This window comes from Bison bison, unplaced genomic scaffold (assembly GCF_000754665.1).
Source record: "Bison bison bison isolate TAMUID 2011002044 unplaced genomic scaffold, Bison_UMD1.0 scf7180017864203, whole genome shotgun sequence".
NCBI classification, from domain to species: domain Eukaryota; kingdom Metazoa; phylum Chordata; class Mammalia; order Artiodactyla; family Bovidae; genus Bison; species Bison bison.
This window is the reverse complement of record NW_011494775.1, coordinates 4,295,044-4,302,643: the sequence shown is the minus strand read 5'-3', so window position 1 is coordinate 4,302,643 and position 7,600 is coordinate 4,295,044. Positions and strand designations below refer to the sequence as shown.

At 42.7% G+C, this 7,600-nt stretch overlaps 2 protein-coding genes across 3 annotated transcripts in view; one reads left to right on the top strand and one right to left on the bottom strand.

Moving 5' to 3' along the window:
- Positions 1-7,029, bottom strand: part of SAR1B (secretion associated, Ras related GTPase 1B) — a 32,827-nt gene extending 25,798 nt beyond the window's left edge. The window contains exon 1 of the mRNA XM_010844505.1: positions 6,916-7,029. The gene's annotated coding sequence lies outside the window, so the exon portion shown is untranslated. The remainder of the gene's footprint in view (positions 1-6,915) is intronic.
- Positions 7,030-7,099: 70 nt separating this feature from the next.
- The window catches only part of SEC24A (SEC24 family member A), an 80,455-nt gene continuing 79,954 nt past the window's right edge, over positions 7,100-7,600 (top strand). Inside the window, exon 1 of one of the 2 annotated variants that reach the window (XM_010844500.1) lies at positions 7,100-7,184. The gene's annotated coding sequence lies outside the window, so the exon portion shown is untranslated. The remainder of the gene's footprint in view (positions 7,185-7,600) is intronic. The other variant, XM_010844501.1, reaches the window with a different exon arrangement.

The window sequence follows — 7,600 nt, the reverse complement described above, 5'->3', positions numbered from 1 at the left end:
ATGAGGTATGTGTGTGCATACTAACAGAAAGAGGTACAGTGAAATGAAAGTCCCTCAGTCGTGTCTGACTCTTTGCGACTTCATGGACTATACAGTCCATGGGATTCTCCAGGCCAGAATACTGGAGTGGGTAGCCTTTCCCTTCTCCAGGGGATCGTCCCAACCCAGGGATCGAACTGGGGTCTCCCGCATTGCAGGCAGATTCTTTACCAGCTGAGCCACAAGGGAAGCCTGAAAGAGGTATATTATGCTCACAAATAACACTTTATATTATGTATGAAAACAAGAGAAAACTAGTCCTGCTTGTCTCAACATTCAAAATCCTATTTTCACAGTTCTCTGGTGACAACAGTGTACAGCTAAGGAAAGGTTTCTTGGATGGTGATTGGGTACCCATAGCCTGAATGGGTACAGCAAAAAGTCAGGAATTGTTAGATGATGTAACTGGGATTAGGGGATTGAGACTGAGAGTTAAAATCAATGGGTGCTAATTAGTGATGCAGAAGCCAGATTGATAAACAAATCTGAGATTAAATGTAGACATTTGGTTTTCATGCTGGCTACTTTTAATATGTGAACATAAGAAACAATGCTGAGTCTGCATTTCAATTTAGTAAAATGGAGCAAAACAAAAAAATACCAGCTACCATTTATTGAACTTCTGTGAGCAGTATGGTCTAGAGGTTAAGAGCAGCAGCTCTGAAGCTAAGACTTTACTAATATATTAAGTAACTTATTTCACTTTCCTCATCTGTAAAATGGGGATAACAATACCTGAGATGGTTGTTGTGAAGATTAATTACTACACACACAGCATATAGTGTTAAGCATGGAGGAAGCACTCAATTTTAGCTGCTATTACTATTATTTCTTCCACTACATGGCCTACAGTACTAGGCACTTTACAAATATAATCACTAAACACCTCAACAACTTTTCAGGATAAATATATTATTGACTGCATTTTGCAGAAGCTGAAATTACTAGTAAGTAAAAATTCAACTTTTAGTGATTGGCACATCTAAGTTTCAAACATGAGTCTGACTTCCACATCCATCCCCTTTTCCTTACATTGCATTGGCCCTCTAAAGCTTTGTAAAAATAGTTTTAAAGGTTTAAAGTTATTTAAATCATTACATAACATTTTAAAACTACTCCAGCTCATGACTCTGACATGTAATTCCTTCTTCTGCCTCACATCCCACGGCCAGTCATTCCTTAGTTCTATCAATTTCTGCATTTTCTTTGATTCTCACAGGAGCCACCTAGTTAAAATCCTTGTGTCAGTTTCCTAAACTACCACCTTAACATCAAAATGTGTTTCTACCTAGTTGTACATGCCCTCCAGAGTAGCTTCACCAAAATGTCATCTCGGACTTGTTGCATAGTCAGGGTGACTGTAACTCCCAGTTGGCTGGGGACAGTCTCAGTAAAGTTATCTCAGTGTAATCATCAATAGTGCTTCCCTTCTCAAAAGGGTCCCAATTTAAGTGTTAAATTATATGGCTGTTCTGCTTGTGGATGGAGAGCCACTGGAGGTTTGTGAGCAGAGAAATGATACAGTCAAACTCCTTGGTCCAGTGTTCCACATCCTACTTGTAGCTACCTTTCCAAGCTTATACTACATATCACTTCCCTACTTGTAGTTTTCCCTGGGCTAAAGTAAACTGCTTGCTGGCGACCTGTACTTTACCTTAAAACATCTGCCTGTTATCCTTCCTGGCATCAGAATGTTTTCCCACGATCTCTGCCTAAAGTCTCCTTGCCACATGCTATGGAAGAAATTAATTCTCACTTGAGATAGTCTTCAAGGTACAGATGCAGGTGGAAGAACCAACAGAACCCAGAAGGGTAAAAGAACTATAAGAGACAGGCAAGAAAAGCAGTCAGTCACATTATATGCAGAGATGTCACTGCTAGCTTTGGTGACGGAGGCGACTGTTGAGAGCATGAGCAGCTTGCAGTGAAGTGGCAGTACGGGAGAGCCTGCAGCCAGAGGCTCGAGCAGAGCTGTGTGACCTTGAACAAATTAAAATCAGGGCGTTTTATGAGCAAACAAGATAAAATGCACAAAGTAAGTAAGTTTGGCCTCTGTTATTAATATTATTGAGAAGAGAATGAGATGGAAGTTAGCAGGTGGAGGCAGTGAGGAAATTCTTCTGGCAAAAAATTCGAAATGGGGTGAGGGAAGTGAGATTTTCTTCTTAGGGGAGGGTGAGGTTTGATAATGTTGATACACTGAAAGGAAGGAGCTAGTGGCAAGGAATAAGTCAAAGATGAGAAAGAGAAGGAATTGAGCAAAAGGGGCAAAGTCTCAAGAGGAGCCCGGGCAGAGAGCATGCTCTCTTTCTCTAAGATGAAAAGGAAGGAAGGCCAGGAAAGGTGAAGGAGTGTAGAGAAATTCTGAGGAGCAGACTGAGGATTAGAATAGCTACTGTGGGGGAAAGATCAAGTTAAAAGATGGCTAAAAAGAGCCAATTGCTAAGACTGAAACATTCACAGCAGTGCCAGTCTGCACTGACTTCTATCCCTCCCACTGCTCCCCCAGCCCCGCCCCAGCAGTGCTCCGCTTTAGAGAATAAGGAGCAAATGTGTATTAGGGACTTCCAGAAGAGTAAATGAAAAAAGAGGAACAAGAATTTGACAGCACTAGTGACAGAGGCTGAAGTGGTCTGATCAGAAGTTCAGGCTGCGTGGATAAAGTTACAAAGGTAGACAAAGTACGGGAATGGGTGGGGATCAAAAACAGGCTTCTCACAGAATAGAACTGGAAGAATAGAGGAAGAGTCTTCAGTTAAAAATAGCAGATGTAGATGTAGTAAAAGGGTGCAAGAAGTGAAAGGTGATCAGAACTGTGCCAGCAAAGTGGAGGAAAATGTGGGTTCAGAATGTAAGGAAGGTCTGAGTGGTGGCAAGCTCCAAAGTACTGTCCACACTGACAGGCAGTGGAATCACCAGAAGATTGGAGGGGAGTATTACAGAAAGCAGGGCTGTGAGTCAAGTGGCAAAGTCCTCACTGAAGATGACTGTTGGTAGGAGAGAGACTGACGGAGGGAAGAGAGGGTAGCCATGCAGGTAAATGCATTTTTTGTGTACGGATTTGCTTTTGTAAAATTTGTCCCAAGATAACTAGTAACATATATGGGGAAACTCTTCTTTAGAAATTAATGAGATATTTATATTTCTATAAAGTCACGGCTTCTGAGATCTTTAAAACAAGCTAGGAGTCATTAGTCATTTTAAGTAGAGGTAAAAATGCCAACTAAGAATAAAAGTTACTTAGCTGCAAACAGATACCTGAGCCCTGAGAACAGGTTACACAACACCATGGACACACTATTAAGACATGTGAAAAGCAAAGGTCAGGAACAAGGAAACATATACACGTCAGCAGATTTATTTATTGCATGAACACCAAACAGGAAAAATCGCTCCACAGATTAGAAAAGTGATCTACTCAAGTAATATGAAAATCAGTGCAAAAGGTGTAATGGAAATAAATTCTCAGATTACAAATAACTTCTGAAAGCCTTGCCACATTAAACTTATAAGAATGATTCCATCTATATGAAATAGTCCAGAATAGTCAAGTCTTTAGAGTCAGTAGATTAGTGGTTGTCAGACTGGGGGGAAGGTGAAATTGGGAGTGGCTAATGAGTACTGGGTTTCTTTTGGGGTGATGAAAATGTTTCTGGAGTTACTGGTGATGGTTGCACAACATGAATAAACTAAAAACTCTCAATTGTACACTTACAATGTTAAGTAGTGTATGTACAACTATCCTTTATAGTATGTACTCTCTTTCAGTAAAATTATTAAAAAATTAAAGAACCGACTCATTGGAAAAGACCCTGATCTGGGAAAGACTGAAGGCAGCAGGAGAAGGGGATGACAGAGGATGAGATGGTTGGATGGCATCACCGACTTGATGGACATGAGTTTGAGCAAGCTCTGGGAGACAACGGACAGGGAAGCCTAGTGTGCTGCAGCCCATGGGGTCGCAAAGAGTCGGACACGACTGAGTGCCTGAACAACAACGTAATTTGGGATTCTCAGGTGGCTCAGCGGTAGAGAATCCGCCTGCCAATTCAGGAGAATGGGTTCAATCCCTGGGTCAGGACGATCTCCTGGAAAAGGAAATGGCAACCCACTCCAGTATTTTTGCCTGGGAAATCCTATGGACAGGAGCCTGGCAGGCTTCAGTCCATGGGGTTGCAAAAGAGTCGGATATGACTTGGCAACTAAACAACAACAATATAAGTAATTTAGCAAAATCATTTAGGTGTGAACTCTTAAAAAAGAGAAAAAATAAACATAAGATGACAAGATACAAATACTCTAAAAAGTAGTGCTGGTAGAAAATAAAAACTAGAATATTCTAAGGAGATAAATCCTATTGAGAATAGGATTCTAGAGTAAGTACATTAATAACTTTGGGAAGCAAAGCATGGTAGAGCTGTGGTAAAATGGATGGAGTAGAATGGATGTCCTAGATTTTAAAAAATCTAAACTGAATGTGCATCCCTGCCTCTTACCCGGCCGTATTACATGGTATGCAGAACTTCCCCCACCAGGGATTGAACCTGTGTCCCTGTGGTGGAAGCATGGAGTCTTAACCACTAGACCACCAGGAAGTCCTGAATATGCTTCTTTTGAAATACTGTAATTTCATTCTGGGAAAGCCAATCTTCATGAGCCCCAGTTTGCTCTTTGATATAAGGGAAATACTGCCTGCCTTACAGAGTGTTGAGAATCATTAAATACGATAACATACATGAAAATACTTTGAATACACCATATAAGGTGGTATTAATTTAGACTGAATCGATTGAAAATCAAAGCACAGAACTGCCAATTTTGAAATCAACTTCAATATTAATAACTACTAACAAAAAGATTTTTAATGATGTTCTGATTTTACTTTAAATATTAACATCACTGTCACCAGAAAAGCACTAGAATAGTTTCCTTCAAATCCAGGTAAGGAAATTTCAGTAGAAGAGATTGATCACAACTTTCTACACAATTTTGTCAGGCTTATATAAAGTGCACAAATTCCATAAGATCAGTATACTATCTGTAAACCAATTTGCTAAGTCGCTTCAGTCGTGTCCGACTCTGTGCAACCCCATAGACGGCAGCCCACCAGGCTCCGCTGTCCCTGGGATTCTCCAGGCAAGAACACTGGAGTGGGTTGCCATTTCCTTCTCCAATGCAAGAAAGTGAAAAGTGAAAGTGAAGTCGCTCAGTCGAGTCTGACTCTTAGCGACCCAATGGACTGCAGCGACCAGGCTCCTCGGTCCGTGGGATTTTCCAGGCAAGAGTACTGGAGTGGGGTGCCATTGCCTTCTCCGTAAACCAATTTAGGAACTATAAATACCCCTCTCTCGGTTTCAAACAGTACTAGAAATACAAAGGCCAAATTCTGGCCATGTTTTGTCGAATTTCGACAAGGCTCTGGGCCTTGGTCCCTCCAGGATCTAGAGGACTGTTTCCAGGCCTCCATACCCCACACCCTCTCCTTAAGTCCCTTGTATAAAAATGTCATAATATTTACATACAGTCTTCCCACTTCCTCTAATATACTTTAAATAATCTTTCAATTACTTAAAGTATCTAACACAAAGCTGCTGCTGCTGCTGCTGCTGAGTCACTTCAGTCGTGTCCGACTCTGTGCGACCCCATAGACAGCAGCCCACCAGGATGCCCCGTCCCCGGGATTCTCCAGGCAAGGACACTGGAGTGGGTTGCCATTTCCTTCTCCGATGCATGAAAGTGAAAAGTGAAAATGTCCAACCCTTAGCGACCCCATGGACTGCAGCCTTCCAAGCTCCTCCATCGATGGGATTTTCCAGGCAAGAGTACTGGAGTGGGGTGCCACTGCCTTCTCCGCTAACACAAAGCAAATAGTTGTAAATGCAATGTAAATGCCATGTAAATAGTTGTCAGCACTTGGCAAATGGAAGTTTTGCTTTTTCAAACTTTCTGGAATTTCTTCCCCCAAATATTTTCCATCCATTCTTGAATCCTCAGAAACAGAATCCATGGATAAGGAGGGCCAATGTCCATACTAAAAGTCTGGACACTGACGATGTTGAATGTTTCAAAGTAAGACTGCTTTTAAATGCCCACCCCTAAAATTATTAGATTTTCTTTTTACAACCTTTAAAGTACTGAAATAGTGATGCAAATAAAAAACGCAGGACAGTCTTCAATGTGAGATAAAAATGTGCAACTAATAATAGGTTTACTTTTTCAAATTAAAAGTATTTCTTCAGCTCATTGTGTCCTATGTACCTAATACCTTAAAATTCCTTAAGAGTTTGGTTCTTTTGGTCAACGGTGTCAAGAGTTTCAGCTGTTGTCAAAGTCAGAATTTAAACCTTGTTGGAGACTCTTGGGACAGTCTGTAAATAATTGCAGTTTTCCCCCAAGAGTATAGTGTATCTTTTCCCCACTCAACTGGGACTTGGGCAATGGGAAAACGTTAACTACTAGTAGTAGGGAAAGCTCGATTTGTCTCCACACTATGTGGGAGAGTTGAAAACAACACGTCGCGTCACTGCCTCTGAGCTGTCAATGATCCCCGCAGCCTTCACCTTACCTGGTAAGGAAATTGAGGCTAAGGGCAAGGAAGGGCTTGGCTGCAGTTCAGAGTCATCTCTTTGATTCCTGAAATAACCACCATTTGACAGCAGCGGTGTCCTTTCCAGATGGTCGTCAGAGTGGCCCCGCGAAACACGAAAGGAACCTGTCGTCTTTCCCGCCGCCAGATTCCAGGGCGAAAAACAGGAGCCCCTTCCCCGCCCTGCTATAGGAAGGGGCATCTAGTGGGCCCAGCCCCAAAGGCGCTCCTTCCCCGGGATCGACAGCTGCCGCCCGCCAGTTCTCCCGGGACGAGAGGCCGCCACTTACCTGCGGTTGGAGAAAACGCAATTCCTTGCTTGGAGTCGGCCGTATTCACTCCGACACCCAACCGCAAAGAGCGATGGCTGCCGCGGCCGTAGTTCACGTTAGCTCCTTCCGGGCCGGCGGGTGTTTCACTCCCGAAGGTTCGCAGGACAGCAGTGCCGCGCGCCTGCAGTTCCGCCTTCCGGCGGTTCCGCGGACAGTCCCGCGGCTGAGTGCGCTCCGAGCTGGGACCTGCTGCCCACACAGGCCTGAAGGAGTTGCAGGCAGAGAGGGTAACACCGGTTCTTAGCTTGGGGGAATTATACGTGACACCCTCTTTTCTTTTTTTTTAATTACATTTTCAAAGTGCACCTGTTTTCTTGAGTTCAACAAGTAATTTACAAAATGTAATGTGCTAGATAATGTGTTGAGCTTTCAATAAGGCTATCTTTACTCCGTCGTTCTTTGCTAATGAATGTTGATCTTTAAGACTGTCTTGACTCCGCTGTTTTTTTGCTCATGGATGTTACTTTTCTTAAATTTATTCAAATAGGAATACTCGGGTGCCTTGAATGAAAATGGCAGTGCTTGCAGTGATGGCAGTGCTTCCAAGATTGCTCCCAAGCCTAGGATTCTTTCTCGGTGATGCAGACAGAACAAGGAGGTGCTTGGGGACTGAAGCAGTTATTCGATAGATTCCCAACAAACC